This window comes from Eurosta solidaginis, chromosome 1 (assembly GCF_040869045.1).
Source record: "Eurosta solidaginis isolate ZX-2024a chromosome 1, ASM4086904v1, whole genome shotgun sequence".
Lineage (NCBI taxonomy): Eukaryota > Metazoa > Arthropoda > Insecta > Diptera > Tephritidae > Eurosta > Eurosta solidaginis.
Genome location: NC_090319.1, coordinates 102582567 through 102600607, shown reverse-complemented (window position 1 = coordinate 102600607; position 18041 = coordinate 102582567). Strand labels below are relative to the sequence as shown.

At 37.6% G+C, this 18041-nt stretch overlaps 1 protein-coding gene across 4 annotated transcripts in view; it reads right to left on the bottom strand.

Moving 5' to 3' along the window:
* The window catches only part of AdamTS-A (ADAM metallopeptidase with thrombospondin type 1 motif A), a 358159-nt gene that overhangs the window by 144402 nt on the left and 195716 nt on the right, over positions 1-18041 (bottom strand). The gene's annotated exons all lie outside the window — the stretch shown is intronic.

The window sequence follows — 18041 nt, the reverse complement described above, 5'->3', positions numbered from 1 at the left end:
CGATCGTGCAAGCAAATAAAGAAAATTAAAAAAATTAAAAATTAAAAAATTGTTTAAAGATAGTGGGGTTTGCAGCAGCTTTCTCAGAACGCATTTGAGCTGCATCGTCAAAGTGATCGTACGAGAGATTGCTAATGGCACACGCACACATACAAATGTGCACATATTTGCTTACAGGAACCAGGAAGAAATGAAATTAGATCAAAACAACATCAACAGAATTATTACGCTTCAACGGAACGAGCAATTGGTTGAGCAAAAGGTGGGGAGACATCGGTGAAAGTAAATGACACATAACTGGAAGGACAATGGTGACGATCGGGCGTATAACGTTGTCGCCGCGACAGCATCATATGTTTAAATATTATTTTTAATTTTTTTCCTACTTTTTTAAGCAACTTTTAGCCTCATTGTTCGTATGAGTACAAACATTAGCGTTGTCGAAAACAAAAAACAGCTTAGAATTTTAAAAAGCGCACTGACAAGGATTGCGCCATATCGTAGTAGAAAAAAAGCGTGAGTACGAAGTATTCGTGAAGTTCGATGCTTTTAAGTTGGCTAGATCTCCCCCAGGGTTAGGCGTTATGACGCAACAGAGGCAACTTCAACAACAACAAATAGGTGGGGATTTTTGAGAACAGCTTCGTCGGCTTCTTATCGGTAACAACCGACACCGACAAAAGTAATTGTTTTACTATCGTCGAGCAATCGGTTTGTTATTGCTCAGTCATCGTCTTCTTGTTGATAAGTAATCGGCTTGTTATCGACGGTTTACAGATCTGTCATCAATTTTATACTGAATTTTTATCAGTATCTCTTTCATAACAAACTGATGAGTCGTACAGAAAAAATCGATAACAAATAGGTAGCATTCTGTTTTAAAATCGATAACCCTTCGCCATCAAAACGATAATTGTTTTATGAATAATCTATAATTCCTTTTTATATGCCTTTTTATATGAAATAGATAGCAAATCGATAACACGCGGATAATGTATAAGCAACACTATCATAAGAATTCGATAACTTATCGAAAACATGACGATAAACTTTTCATAATTAATAGATACATTTTCCATAACTATTTGATACATTTCTATTACACATCGATAACTTTCGATAACTCTTAACTTTTAAATCTCTCCCTTTTCTTTTGAAATAAATCGACAACTTTTCGATGGAAAATCGATAACTTTTCTACAAATAATCGATTAAAAAGTTTAGATGGTTTAATGTGATCATATTAATCGTTCCCGAGATGGTCGGACTAGTACCTTAATGGTGCTTTGTTACAGGAACGTACCGGATCTATATCCGCCAAAGAACCATCAACATCGATATCACTCCCCAAAACCTTCGGAGAATGTCTTTATAGTTAATACAACAACAACAAGGCTTACACTCACTTTACCCCTGTGTTCTAGATTTCCTCATACCGTGAGCAGAGATGTTTACACATCTTTTCAATGAATTTACCGAAAATCATATACATGGTTGATTCATCATAATTATGGTTGATTTGCGCTTAATCCTCTAAGCAATTTTGTCCGTTTCATAACAAGTCACCCCCCGTTTCGCAATAACCGAAGCCTAATCTTTCTCTACCTGCCTGTTGTTGTTGTAGTGGTAAAGACACTCCCCGAAGGGTTTGGGTAGTGTTGTCGGTGTGGATGGTCCTTTGTCGGATCCGGTACATTCCGGTAAAAAGCACCATTAAGTTATTAGCTCGACCATCCCGGGAACGATTTATTGGGATCATATTCAACCTTCTTGGCCATCACGCCCCTACACGCTAATTGCATGAGGAACTTAGCGCGCCAGATCCTCGTCTGCACAGTATATGTATGACAGATGCATATTTGTAACATAATTCGCCTCGCGTAGGTGTGGTTAACAATTGGGTTGCGGAAGCTGTGAATTTCGTTTTCAACCCCTTATCCCACCCTCCAGTCTCTACTTACTTAGTGGAGGTCTCCCTGCTCCTCTGTTTCCGAACTGCGGTATCTACTGTAATAATTTCTTGGCGGAGCGTTTTCATCCATTAGCTTTTGGGTTTCTATTTGCTACAGTACCTTCATATCTGCGTAAATCTGATACTGCTCACCATTATACCTCCATTGATACTCTCCGTCATCACGGGCAGCACCATAAGTCTTCCGGATAACTTTTCTATCAAGCACTTTAAGAGTCATCTTATCTTTTCTGGCACTGTCTTTTTTTCCGAGCCAGGCATCCGGAAAGGTATGATGAGCGACTTGTAGGGTGTAATTTTTGATCGTTCAGTTGCCAATAGTAAATACCATGTCTTACGGCCGTTTTCTCAAATAAAGCTTAAGGTTTATCTGTCCGATAAAAAAAATTTTTTTGAGCAAAATTTGTGTTTATAGATCATTTAAGCTTATATTGGAAAGCGATAGTACCTAAGTAGTTAGTATATAGCGCACACCCTAATGTGTATGTATGTATGTATATACTAAGCTGGTATAGTGAACAAATTTACGCATTCGTTTTCACAATACTTAATTATTGTTTCTTTGTTTTGTCCAGGCATGCTTAACGAACGAAACGATATCATTTCGTTACGATAATCAACGCTAATAAACGGAACGAAGTCACTTCGTTTCGTTTATTAACGTTAAGATCGTCAAATTAACGTTAATTTGACGTTCTTAACGTTAATAAACGAAACGAAGTGACTTCGTTCCGTTTATTAGCGTTGATTATCGTAACGAAATGATATCGTTTCGTTCGTTAAGCATGCCTGGTTTTGTCTTTGTCGTGTTACAGTTTTCTGAATCGTTTTATTTTATGCCATATATTAATACTTTTTAATTTATGACACTTTGAACTTGGCTTATAAAATTCTTTGTTATCAGATCGTTCGCTTTTTATTGATTTTGTTTTTTTTTGTAATCAGAGACAATTGTTTTCATATGGATGCAAATTTAGTGACTATAACTGTATTTGTTTTGATTTTCTGGGTTGGAAAAACTTGGACTGAATGAACGCATGTTCTTAAATTCCACTAGAACCAATTGTTCTGTGTCGTTTCTGTTTTCCAGTTCCTTCCTCGAGAAACCTCACTCGAATGCTTCTGTAGCAGTCATCGTGCCAACCCGACCTTAGGAAGTGTTGAGTTTTGGTCTGGGTTCACTGACTGCTTCAACACCGAGACACTTAAGTATAGTGGAATGAAGAGTATTTTCGCTCAGTTTTGGGAAGCTCAGTCGTTATTGCGGTGTATCAAATTTATTACTGATCACTTCCGCCTTACTCGGCCTTACATTTTCCCCAACGTTTTGCGCGGCAGACATGCAAGTTAAGTTGCACGTTTTATGGCATGGATAAAACAGTTATTTAAATGTCATTAAACATTAATATTCTTTGTTTTAGTTTTCTTCCGCCACTTTTTACAGTTATAAATTGCGATTAATGATATTTTAATTTTTTAAGAGCAATGCTAATTAAATATTTCAATGAAGCTCGCTACGGAACTGTTGTTGAGTGCAGTTATTCAAGCAGAGTATGAAAAGAAATAAAACAAAGTGGATCATTCTGGGAGTTCATAACAAAAATCTGTTATTTATGAGTCAAAAGCTGTTGTTTACAGACTCCCCTTTGGACTAAGAGCCAGTGGCCTATTATTGCAATTATATTCCACCAATTTAAGTCCGCTCGTTGGCCGATTAGATTATTCGACTCTAAAATCGTTCAAGCTCTGAAGAAGTATCTGGTCCTTGAAAGATACCCGGTTCAAAGGAGTACCCGGTTCATATAGTACCCGGATCCAAAAGAACTACTGATTAAAAAAATTACGCTTTTCTTTAAAATATCTCGGTTTTAATAATGTACCCGGTTCAAAATGCACCCAGTTCAAAAATAAGTTCCTGGTTCTGAAAAATACCCAGTTCTCAAAAGTACCTGCTCCTGAATATGTTCACGGTTTTTAAAAGCCACCTAGTTCTAAAAAAGTGCCCGGTTCTGAAAAATTACATGATTCTGAATATTAACCCGGTTCTAAAAAGGTGCCTGGTTCGAAAAAGTACCCAGCTCTCAAAACTGCGAATATGTACGCGGTTCTTAAAACCCCCATTTCCAGAGATATTTCCAAAACCAACTTCTAACGGGATGTGATTTTTTGTAAGAACTAAAATCTCTGTTTTATATGCTGCTTGCTGGGAACAACGCGAATCTTGCCACCAAACTGATTCATCCTGTCTGCTTCTTCGGGAATATTGTCTGCATTACCCGAATCAGGGCCGAAAATTGGTGCATGTGCTGCTTCGCAAGTATCTTAAAAGGTACGACTGAATTCTCATAAACATACATAAGATAGCTTATGAGATTTGAAATAGTTTTCTTTCGCCTCAAAATACGAGGAGGACAGAAAAAAAAATTTTGTATAACATATGTAGCTGCGGACAGCCCTCACTAGAGAACGAAACTTGTCGATAGGGTGAGGTCTTATCCGAATTCCATAGCACCCAACCAAAATCAAAAACTGCCAACCCACCTTATAAAGGATGTTAGTTGGACAGCGCCTTTTGAATGACTTTCATCTAGGAGATATATTCGGCTGTGGAATGGTGCCTTTTTAACGCTCTGGTTTGGAACACTTGGCAGTCAGCCTCGGTGAGTAAACACCGGTTGTCCGCTATCTTGGAAAAACTACATATACTAGAAATGATAAGGAGACAAATAAGTTAAGAAAACCCTTTCATAATATAATCGAACCGTTCTGCAGTGGAAGCAAGTCAAATGCAAGATCGATTCCGCAACAAGGTTAAAGAGGAAAAAAGAAACAGATATCGGGAATGCCCCAGTCCCAGAACCGCAAGGAAAGCTGATTTCGATGAAAATACTTACATCTCTAAATCTGGAAGGAAGGACTCATAGCATGGAGGGCCTTTGTACCTCTAAGCTGCAATTCAGAAATAAGAGAATACTGGTACGTGAAGAGGAAACGAAAAGGTCGCCACGCTAATGGGAGTTAACAAACAGAATTCATGTCACTCAGAAACGAAAGGGTGACGCATTTCCTGCCAGGAGCACCAATAGACTGCCGCAACCGTAATGAAATGTTAACGAAAGGGCGAGATCTGTAGAAAGAGAGCTTCATACTTTCATGATCGGAACGTTGCAGATCCTTTATTATTGTTCATGGGATATCAATACAGCTGCAAAAAAAAATAAATCATCAAATATGTAAGTGAAGACTTTTAATTGTGGTTGAGTGTCATTAAATTGATCAGAAAATCTAATCACGTAAAGGTGCTTGGTTTAGGTAAGGTTGAACTGGCCGGTCCGAGAGGACCTCACATAGACTCAAGGAGTCCTAGTGTTCCCAGAAGTTTGCTCTAAGACCAAACCGAAAAACCCCGTAAGAAACCAGGACATATGTAGGTAAAACAAGTAAGGAAGGTTAAGTTCGGGTGTAACCGAACATTACATACTCAGTTGAGAGCTGTGGAGACAAAGTAAGGGAAATCACCATGTTGTAAAAGGAACCTAGGGTAACCCTGGAATGTGTTTGTATTACATGTGTATCAAATGGAAGGTATTAAAGAGTATTTTAAGAGGAAGTGGGCCATAGTTCTAGAATGCGTTTGTACGATATGGGTATCAAATGAAAGGTGTTAATGAGTATTTTAAAATGGAGTAATCCTTAGTTCTATAGGTGGATGCCGTTTCGAAATATCGCCATAAAGGTGGACCAGGGGTGACTCTAGAATGTGTTTGTACGATATGGGTATCAAATTAAAGGTATTAATGAGGGTTTGAAAGGGGAGTGGTGGTTGTTGTATAGGTGGTCGCCTTTTCGAGATATCACCATAAAGGTGGACCAGGGGTGACCCTAGAATGCGTTTGTACGATATGGGTATCAAATGAAAGGTGTTAATGAGAATTTTAAAAGGGAGTAATCCTAGTTCCATAGGTGGACGCCGTTTCGAGATATCGCCATAAAGGTGGACCAGGGGTGACCCTAGAATTTGTTTGTACAATATGGGTATCAAAAGAAAGGTGTTAATGAGTATTTTAAAAGGGAGTAATCCTTAGTTCCATAGGTGGACGCCGTTTCGAGATATCGCCATAAAGGTGGACCAGGGGTGACCCTAGAATTTGTTTGTACAATATGGGCATCAAACGAAAGGTGTTAATGAGTATTTTAAAAGGGAGTGGGCCTTAGTTCTATAGGTGGACGCCGTTTCGAAATATCGTCATAAAGGTGGACCAGGGGTGACTCTAGAATGTGTTTGTACAATATGGGTATCAAAAGAAAGGTGTTAATGAGTATTTTAAAAGGGAGTAATCCTTAGTTCCATAGGTGGACGCCGTTTCGAGATATCGTCATAAAGGTGGGCTAGGGGTGACTCTAGAATTCGTTTGTGCAATACGGGTATCAAACGAAAGGAGTTAATGAGTATTTTAAAAGGGAGTGGGCCTAAGTTCTATAGGTGGACGCCTTTTCGAGGTATCGCAATAAAGGTGGACCAGGGGTGACTCTAGACTTTGTTTGTACGAAATGGGTATCAAATGAAAGGTTTTAGTGAGTATTTTTAAAAGGGAGTGGGCCTTCGTTCTATAGGTGTTCGCCTTTTCGAGATATCGCCATAAAGGTGGACTAGGGGTGACTTTAGAATATGTTTGTACGATATGGGTATCAAATGAAAGGTGTAAATGAGTATTTTAAAAGGGAGTGGGGCTTAGTTCTATAGGTGGACGCCTTTTCGAGATATCACCATAAAGGTGGACCAGGGGTCACTCTAGAATGAGTTTGTACGATATGGGTATCAAATTAAAGGTATTAATGAGAGTTTTAAAAGGGACTGGTGGTAGTTGTATATGTGAAGGCGTTTTCCAGATATCGACCAAAATGTGGATCAGGGTGACCCAGAACATCATCTGTTGGATACCGCTAATTTATTTATATATGTAATACCTGCCAAGATTTTAAGGGTTTTTTATTTCGCCCTGCAGAACTTTTTCATTTTCTTCTACCTAATATGGTAGGTGTCACAACCATTTCATAAAGTTTTTTCTAAAGTTATATTTCGCGTCAATAAAACAATCCAATTAATTACCTTACCATATTTCATCCCGTTTTTCGTATTTGGTATAGAATTATGGCATTTTTTTCATTTTTCGTAATTTTCGATATCGAAAAACATAGTCGGATTTCGTTCATTTTTCATACCGAGATAAAGTGAGTTCAAGCAAGCACGTGAACTAAGTTCATTAAAGATATGTCGATTTTTGCTCAAGTTATCGTGTTAACGGCCATGCGGAAGGACAGACGGACGACTGTGTATAAAAACTGGGCGTGGCATCAACCGATTTCGCCCATTTTCACAGAAAACAGTTAACGTCATAAAATCTATGCCCCTACCAAATTTTAAAAGGATTGGTTAATTTTTGTTCGACTTATGGCGTTAAAAGTATCGTAGACAAATTAAATGAAAAAGGGCGGAGCCACGCCCATTTTGAAATTTTCTTTTATTTTTGTATTTTGTTGCACCATATCATTACTGGAGTTGAATGTTGACATAATTTACTTATATACTGTAAATATATTAACTTTTCTTTTAAAATTTGAATTTAAAAAAAATTTTTTTTAAAAAGTGGGCGTGGTCGTTCTCCGATTTTGCTAATTTTTATTAAGCAGATATATAATAATAAGAGTAATGTTCCTGCCAAATTTCATCATGATATCTTCAACGATTGCCAAATTACAGCTTGCAAAATTTTAAATTACCTTCTTTTAAAAGTGGGCGGTGCCACGCCCATTGTCCAAAATTTTACTAGTTTTCTATTCTGCGGCATAAGTTAAACTCATCTACCAAGTTTCGTCGCTTTACCTGTCTTTTGTAATGATTTATCGCACTTTTTCGGTTTTTCGAAATTTTCGATATCGAAAAAGTGGGCGTGGTTATAGTCCGATATCGTTCATTTTAAATAGCGATCTGAGATGAGTGCTCAGGAACCTACATACCAAATTTCATCAAGATACCTCAAAATTTACTAAAGTTATCGTGTTAACGGACGGACGGACGGACGGACATGGCTCAATCAAATTTTTTTCGATCCTGATTATTTTGATATATGGAAGTCTATATCTATCTCGATTCCTTTATATATGTACAACCAACCGTTATCCAATCAAACTTAATATACTCTGTGAGCTCTGCTCAACTGAGTATAAAAAGAACTCCTTCGTCTTGACATAGTATACTAAAAGCTTTCTAGGCCCTATGCTGGACGAGCTTTGTAATGTATGAACCAAATTTAAATCAATAGGGGTGAGATGTCAAATTAAATGAACAAATTGAAATAGAACGTCGCTTATATACGACTGAGTGCCAACAAAGTTATTCTTCCTGGAATCTCTCCATCATTGCATAATTTCAATTGCAGATCTAAGTTTACGCATTATAAAATTAATTAAGCTAAAACAATTTGAATAGATTTTGACAGCCATCAATTTAGAAATGCTTTGATGTTCATACCGATGTGAAGTATCAAGACATTAATGGTAAATTGGACAAAACAGAAGATTGAAGGACAGCAATAAATCATTGAGCAGACACAAAGATTTCCAAGAACTCAATCAAGTGCCACATATTTACATAAAAATTAAGATGCAAAATACATTCATATGAGTATGGGAAATTAGCGTGTATGTAGAAATGTGCATTGCAAAAAAAACAACAACCCAAGCAACCAAAAGCGTGCAAAAACGAAGGAATTAAAACAATTCGCAGTCATTCAATTTGAAATTTACCGCATGTGCGGCAGAATTTCTTATAAAAAACTAAAGTACTCGTATCCATACTTCATTTACGTAAACTTAAATTGGCAAAACGTACCCCCAGCAGGAGCGACAGCAGCAGCAGCCGTCAGGCACGCGAAAGCTCACAAACCATTGGCGCATACAAAGTCAACGTCAAAGTTGATTGGCATTTTGTCGGTCCAGAAAGTGAAACGACGCTGAAGAAGTAACCATGAGCATTTATTATTAGGGGGAGTCATTTAACCTTATAAATGCTTTATCTAGTGCGTAAACGAGCTGTCAAATTTTGTATAAAAAATTAAAGGAATGCAACCTTGCAGACATTACGGCAGGCATTTTCATCAGAAATCTCCAACATCAGCAAGTCATTTACAAGTATATCTTAGTAAAGACGTTTTAGTTTTGATTTTTCCCTTAATCTTGGCATTTTTAATTTGTATAACAATCAAAAAAATTTTTTTTGCAATAATACAGCTGATAAACAATTAAGTGTATCAATAATATTACTAGGTGCGTTCATATAACAGCGTGTGTAAATGGATATAATTTTACACCTTATAAGTTTATATGCTTTCATGAGTCCCCCTATTTAAAATTTCTAAGTAGATAAGTTTGCGTGTTACAAGACAACGATGAGATATTGAATGGTCAATGTTTATCTTAAACGCACGCGTACAATCAAGATATTTATAGAAGGGAGCCCAGCTAAAAAGCCATTAGCCTGCTTTTCTTCTTGGGGAGTGAACAAAGTGATTTACTTACAAATATTTCACGCAGATAAATGCAAATAGCGAGCAAATCAAAAAGCTAGATTGTTCAGAAAACGTCAAAAACTGGCAGCTACTCCCAAATGCGCTAACAAAATTTGTAGCTTTTACCAGATATTTTATCGGTGAGTAATGAAGTTGTCATTGGATCTATATAGATCGGTCACTATTGTGTAAAATAAACCATTAACACGTCCGATTTCAAAACGCGATATTTTTGACTTAGCTCGCTTAAGATCTAGGTGTGCGAAATGTATACTGAAGTGGCCAAGGTAATTTGTTATTCCAACACGTAAAATGGAAGGTCATCGAAAGGAACTAAATATGAAACAGATTTCTAAGAAACTACAAAACAACCAATAAAAGGAATGTGTAACGTAAACCACTCTTTGGTACACTACACACATACATAAATACGACCGAACGGGTAATATTTCGTTGAGCAAAAAGTCTGCGTATATGTTATGGATTTTCAGTTTATTCTCTATTTTACTTGACTATTTTTGAAGATTTCCTTAAAGACTTTTTGAGCTCAGCCCAATTTAAGTCCTATCAGGTAGATATATGTGAAAGGGGTAAGCATTGGGAGACAGAAGCCTAAGCTGCTTGTTCATGAAAAGCTTTGGGCTTCTAGGGAGAGGTTCATTCATTTCCAACAATGTGCCCGCATAATTAGTCCAGTCTCCCTGTGGCCAACGACAAAGCCACAGCTCAACAGTCCAGCTTAATACCCACACTAAATATTTTTTTATATCGAAAACCAGTCAGCAATAAGAAACAACTGAAGTATCGATGGTGTAAATGGTTTCTGATGTAGAACCAGAGAGTACTACGAACCGGTAACTTAACTTCCGAGTCGAGTTTCTGCCGGTAACACAACAACAATTGTGTTCGTTAAGAAGGCCCTAATGTCTTGTTATTGAAAACAAAAGCTGATACGCAAAGTACATATTTTAGTTCCCTGATCCCTATTAAAAAATGTCCGGTAGCATTACGCATTTACTTCTGTGAGTGAGAGCGAAATATATATATACGAGAGCTGTTCGGTCCAATTTGTGAAAGTCCAAACCTTAGTAATCTCTCGTCCATAACGTTGCCAGATTTTCTCAAAAATAAAGTTTTTTTTACTGCGAAATAAGATCTACTCAACACTGACTCCTACCCTCAGAGAGCACAAAATTATACGATTAAGCCTGAAAACATATTCCTAGTTCTTTCAGGGAAAACAGTCAGTACTATAGGAAGGACTAGAGGCGCGCAATGTATGTGGGTGCCTTCTAAAGAATATTGTGGACAATATCGGAAAATAAAAGCATATGAAAATTATGATTGGAAAAAACTTAAAAAAGTTTTACGCCGAACACTTCATCGGCGGCAGCGGCGGCGACGTAGGATCCATTGTATACCGGCGGCGGGGCGCTGGCTTACGAAATGGAAGAATATCGACGTTTGGCTATTTAGGAAAGATTCAGAGTTTGTGCGCCAAAGGTGACCTACGGCCGCTATTAATGGTCTATTAAAAGTCATGATTCTCGTGCCACAGTTTTAACGATTAGCATCAATGCTGGCCTATGGTTGACCGCACCAAAGGGCGCCTCCAGTTTTTTCAGCTGTTTTAAAGAGCTACAATTTCCGAAGCGCGAACAGTAGCTATTCCGACCACCAGTCGCTATCGCACCTCCTAGCCCTCACACCATATGCCAGCACAGAAGCTATAGGACTGCAACTTCGATCTCATACTTTCGTTGACGTTACTTTCTTAGAAGCTCTAGGTATAGCTCCTAAGATTTTCTAGCGGATGTTTTTGTCGGCCTATGCTGCCGAGCTACATAGCTTACAAAAGACTAATCGAATCACTCCTTGAAATGTTAAGGAGTATCTATTCGGCAAATGATGGCGCCCTCGAAATCATAAGCTATCTAAATGCATAACTCATGGGTGAAAATCGTATAATCATAGGCGCATCTACATGATTCGAATGTAGGCTAAAATTTGAAGACGTTTGTGTTCCAAAGTTTGATTTCAATAGTCTTCGTCAGAACAAAACGATATTTTGAATGAAAGTCGACCGATTTTAAGTTGAAAGGTGTTGAGGTTATATGCTCAGCCCAAACGGTTATTTTCCGACCTTTTGAAAGAGGATTTCATTATGAATGACCGCGCAGCTTCAGTTTTCGAACTAGTTCGACTTTTCACTACATTAGGGTAGTAGCATACCCGGTCATTTGGTCGATTGCCTTTTGATAGCTCTTGATTTACCACTTTGGGTCTTCTTCGGATGAAAGGTGAGGAAGGTGATATGGCTGCGACCCTGGTCGCCCAAGTAGCTATTTAAAGCTGTTTTGATGCCATGTAACTCGTCTAAAACCTACGGAATGTTACGGTCAATGTACTACAACCAGCCAGAATTGTTGATAAAATTAAGAATCTTCGGGATTGCTATCAAAGATAAACCTCTGAGGTCTTCTAGAAACGGGGTTTCAAGGAACTTTAGTCGGGCTCTAGCTAGAGCCGGGCATTTACACATAAAGTGTTCTACTGTCTCCCTGGCATTTGGATCTTTTTGCAGCTTCTGCAGTAGTCGTTATACGGAATGCCCATCTTTTCCGCATGCGTACCTACTGCCCAATGACGGGTGCCGACTGCTTTTCGGAAGGACTTCGGTCATTTTATTTGAATTCATATTTCTTTATTAATTTTCTAAAAAATTGCATACTGAGCAGAGCTCACAGAGTATAAACTAATCGAGATAGATATAGACTTCCATACATCAAAATGATCTGGGTGAAAAAAGAAATTCATTTAGCCAAGTCCGTCCGTCCGTCTGTCTGTAAACGCGATAACTTGAGTAAATTTTGAGGTATCTTAATTGGTATGTAAGTTTCGGGGCACTCATCTCAGATCGCTATTTAAAATGAACGAAATCGGACTATAACCACGCCCAGTTTTTCGATATCGAAAATTTCGAAAACCCGAAAAAGTGCCATAGTTCATTATAAAAGACGGATAAAGCGATGAAACTTGGTATGTGGGTTGAGCTTATGACGCAGAATAGAAAATTAGTAAAATTTTGGACAATGGGCGTAGCACCGCCCTCTTTTAAAAGAAGGTAATTTAAAAGTTTTGTAAACTGTAATTTGGCAGTCGTTGAAGATATCATGATATAATTTGGCAGGAACGTTACTCGTATTACTATTAGAGCTTACGATTTCTTCTCGAACACAATGGAGATTTTCGAGACCCGAGAAATCGAGAATTCGATTTCTCGCGAGATTCCTGTGTCTCGAAGTACTCGTAAATCTCGCGAGCTTCTCGACATAAATTTAATTGCTGTATGGACAGTATTTATACACTTGTTTTTTTTTTACTTGTGAATTTTTTTGATGATATTGCTTTCCTATGACATTTAACTCAAAACATATTTATTATACATATAATTTTGTTCACAATATTTCATTTTTTTAACGAGACATGGAGAACTCGGCTTATTGTAAGATTCTCGAATCTCGAAATACTCGTAATACTCGCGAGCTTCTCGATTTTCAATTCAGTCGCTGCATTGGCAGTATTCTATACAATTCGGTGTTTTTTATTTGTGGTTTTTTGGATATTTTCGCTTGCGCTCCAGAAAAAATCCTAAGCTCTATATAAAACAGAGAATGAATTGATTGAATTGAATGTCGCGAAGCTCGCGAGCCTTACGCTTATTTCGAGATTCGAGAATCTCGCGAGAATTGAACGTCGAGAAGCTCGGGTAATTAGAGATTCGAGGATATCGCAAGAATGCGGGACTCGCGAGAAATCTCTTCTAGAACAAGTTCGAGAAATCGTAAGCTCTAATTACTATATGTGTTCTAAATAAAAATTAACAAAATCGGATGACGAACACGCACACTTTTAAAAAAAAATTAAAAGTCAAATTTAATATCTGTACAGTATATAAGTAAATTATGGCAACATTCAACTCCAACATTTGTCTCCAAAGCTCTCAGCTGAGTATGTAATGTTCGGTTACCCCGAACTTAGCCTTCCTTACTTGTTGGTGATTGCTTTTAGCGTTAGCGAAAGTTGGAATGTGGGGCAGGATAACAGTAATTAAAAACTTCAACTAAAAATAGCACAAATTAGAATATTTCCTGATGATGATGATGTGGCAGTTTTCGAAGTGATACCTTCACAATAGCCTGCAGATGTTTGTTCCTTTTCACTATTACCTTATTAACAAAAAATTATATTTGAATAACAATTATTAAGTCAGTGTAAAAGCTCATGCACTTTTACAGATGTGGAGGCCTACAGAAAATAGGAATAAATCTACATAAGTTTTCCTATAAAAAGGTTTCGCTTTGGTGGTTTTATGCCCACAAATAATTTTACTGATTACTTTAAAAAACGTTTGAAAAGACATGGACTGATTTTTTACTCCACCAAACGTCTGAAGCATATTTACCGTATTTTGGTCGTTACATTCATATTTACTTATAATGTACACATTCACGAACATAAATCCAAATAAAGAAAAGGCAAATTGAAAATAACAGAAATTATAGCAAATTCAGACAGCTAGTGGACAATAAACAATTGCTCAGCAACATGTTGCAAATGTTGCAGAAACAAACCCATAAATAGCAACAATTGTGTAAAAATGACAAGCGCTAAATAAAATTAATAAAAACAAGTAAGAAAGGTTGAGTTCGGGTGTAACGAACATTACATACTCAGTTGAGAGCTATGGTGACAACATAAGGGAAAATAACCATCTAGGAAAATGAACCGATGGTAACCCTGGAATGTGTTTGTATGACATGTGTATCAAATGAAAGGTATTAAAGAATATTTTATGAAGGAGTGGGCCATACTTCTATAGGTGGTCGCTATTTACGGATATCGCCATAAAGGTGGACCAGGGCTGACTCTAGAACTTGTTTGTACGGTATGGGTATCAAATGAAAGATGTTAATGAGAATTTTAAAAGGCGTGGGCTTAGATCTATAGGTGGACGCCCTTTCGAGATATCGCCATAAAGGTGGATCAGGGTTGGCTCTAGAATTTGTTTGTACGATAAGGGTATCAAATGAAAGGTGTTAATGAGTATTTTAAAAGGGAGTGATCCTTAGTTCCATAGGTGGGCGCCGTTTCGAGATATCGTCATAAATGTGGACCGGGGGTGACCCTAGAATTTGTTTGTATGATATGGGTATCAAATTAAAGGTATTAATGAGGGTTTTAAAAGAGATAGGTGGTAGTTTTATAGGTGGTCGCCTTTTCGAGATATCGCCATAAAGGTGGAGCAGGGGTGACTCTAGAATGCGTTTGTACAATATGGGTATCAAACGAAAGGTGTTAATTAGTATTTTAAAAGTGCGTGGGTCTTAGTTCTATAGGTGGACGTCTTTTCGAGATATCGCCACAAAGGTGGACCAGGGGTGACTCGAGAATGTGTTTGTACTATATGGGTATCAAATTAAAGGTATTAATGAGGGTTTTAAAAGGGAGTGGTGGTAGTTGTATATGTGAAGGCGTTTTCCAGATACCGACCAAAATGTGGACCAGGGTGACCCAGAACATCATCTGCCGGGTACCGCTAATTTATTTATATATGTAATACCACGAACAGTGTTTATGCCAAGATTTCAAGGTTTTTTTATTTCGCCCTGCAGAACTTTTTCATTTTCTCCTACTTAATATGGTAGGTGTCACACCCATTTTACAAATTTTTTTTCTAAAGTTATATTTTGCTTCAATAAACCAATCCAATTACCATGTTTCATCCTTTTTTTGTATTTGGTATAGAATTATGGCATTTTTTCAATGTTCGAAATTTTCGATATAGAAAAAGTGGGCGTGGTCATAGTCGGATTTCGGCCATTTTTTATACCAATACAAAGTGAGTTCAGATAAGTACGTGAACTGAGTTTAGTAAAGATATATCGATTTTTGCTCAAGTTATCGTGTTAACGGCCGAGCGGAAGGACAGACGGTCGACTGCGTATAAAAACAGGGCATGGCTTCAACCGATTTCGCCCTTTTTTCAGAAATAAGTTGTCGTCCTAAAAGCTAAGCCCCTACCAAATTTCACAAGGATTGGTAAATTTTTGTTCGACTTATGGCATTAAAAGTATCCTAGGCAAATTAAATGGAAAAGGGCGTAGCCACGCCCATTTTGAAATTTTCTTTTATTTTTGTATTTTGCTGCTCCATATCATTACTGGAGTTGAATGTTGACATAATTTACTTATATACTGTAAAGATATTAAATTTTTTGTTAAAACTTGACTTAAAAAAATTTTTTTTTTAAGTGGGTGTGGTTGTTCTCCGATTTTGCTAATTTTTATTAAGCATGTATATGGTAATAGGAGTAACGTTCCTGCCAAATTTCATCATGATATCTTCAACGACTGCCAAATTACAGCTTGCAAAACTTCTAAATTACCTTCTTTTAAAAGTGGGCGGTGCCACGCCAATTGTCCAAAATTTTACTAATTTTCTATTCTGCGTCATAAGTTCAACTCACCTACCAAGTTTCTTCGCTTTATCCGTCTTTGGTAATGAATTATCGCACTTTTTCCGTTTTTCGAAATTTTCGATGTCGGAAAAGTGGGCGTGGTTATAGTCCGATATCGTTCACTTTAAATAGCGATCTGAGATGAGTGCTCAGGAACCTGCATACCAAATTTGATCAAGATACCTCAAAACTTACTCAAGTCATCGTGTTAACGGACGGACGGATGGACGGACGGACGGACATGGCTCAATCAAATTTTTTCGATCCTGATAATTTTGATATATGGAAGTCTATATCTACCTCGATTCCTTTATACCTGTACAACCAACCGTTATCCAATCAAAGTTAATATACTCTGTGAGCTCTGCTCAACTGAGTATAAAAAGTTGCAGCGAACAAAAAAATCCAATTGGATAGACGGCAATGAATGCATTGCTGAGCGTTATGATAAAAACAAATCCAAAAACAATAACAATCAAGAGCAAGTCAGTAAAGCAAGAATTTTTATTAGCTGTCAGACATTTGTCTGGTCGAGTCCAACAGACCACTTGGCAAGAAAAATATTCAAGTACAAATGGATAAAAATATAAATGGACAAGGAAAAAACTAAGCTATGCAACGGACCTGCATCAATAAAAACATTGCATGGCTTTGCTATATGCACAATGAGGCGTTTTTAGGTGTTCCGTTATGAAAGCAATCTGTATCACTGAGTGTTATAGGTCCCATTATTGTAAGGTGAAAGCAGCAGAAAGATCCCAATTCATAAACATCTCATCCCAATTCTCAGCTGCTCGAACATCACAAACGCCCTATCTGAGCTCCAACTAAAAACATTTTGACATAGGCTGGGATGTTTAGGATAAAAGTTCCTAAATAGGGCATTCTTCAATCGAAATTCCGAGGTAAGTATTTTTTGTGGCAAATTGTAAACACCCCACATTTTTATGGAGCAATCCTTTGGTTCCAGCAGACCAGGGACGGCTTTTTCGATAAAACTCTACTTATTTCGGGACTTGTGTGGAGTTTTGTAATTCTAAGAGTTTAATATTTGGAATATGTTTCTTACTGGGAAGTGGACCAGGGACCGACCTACTTTGTTCCATTACACAAAAGAATTGATGAAAAGAGCTAAAGGAAGCGGGGCGGTGATATAGAGAAGGCACTGTAAAAGAGATGAAACGGGGGCAAAAAGAAGAAGGGGAAAAAGGAGCTGCACGGGAACAGAGAGCCAGATAGGGGAAGGGAAAATGAAAGACAGGAAAGGCAGATGTACATGCATGGGAGAGGGACTGGGATGTAAAGAGAGACAAGGAAAGCAGAATGAGAGGGTGGAGAGAGGAATGGGGATTATGAGAGAGATTTGCAGAGAAAACAAGGAGAGAAGAGGGCTTAGGACAGGTAAGGGAGCAGGCGCAGGGATATAGAGACATTGAGAGAGGCACAGAGAGCTACGAGAATAGAGCAACGAAAAGGGAAAAAGAGACGAAATGGGAGAAAGGAGGCTTAGAGAGTATAAATCATGTGCTAAAGTTATATCAATAATATTGATTTTTTAATAAATACTAAAAACTGTTATCGAGTAGAAAAGTCAACAGTCTCTAAAAAAATTGAGACCGGTTGAATGTTAAAAAGGAATGTGGGGAATATTAGCATCACTATGCTGTAAGTAAATAATCACAACAACAAAAAGGGCAAGCAGCAATTTTATGTACATTACAACAAAGAAATTATCTCACATACACATATATAGTCATCAGCTACCCTGCAACCCTCTTTTGTCTACATTTGGGCACAATTGATCCCCTATAGTCCCTTTCGGGTACAGTTGCGATAAGTCGGTTTGAAATCTATGTAGCCCACTTTAAGAAATATTAAAAAAACAGCAGCGAAGTAAAATAAAAAAAGATTACAGGTGATTGAATCGAATTATTTAAGAAAAATGCGGAGCCCTATTCTGAACCTAAATTACTAGGACTTC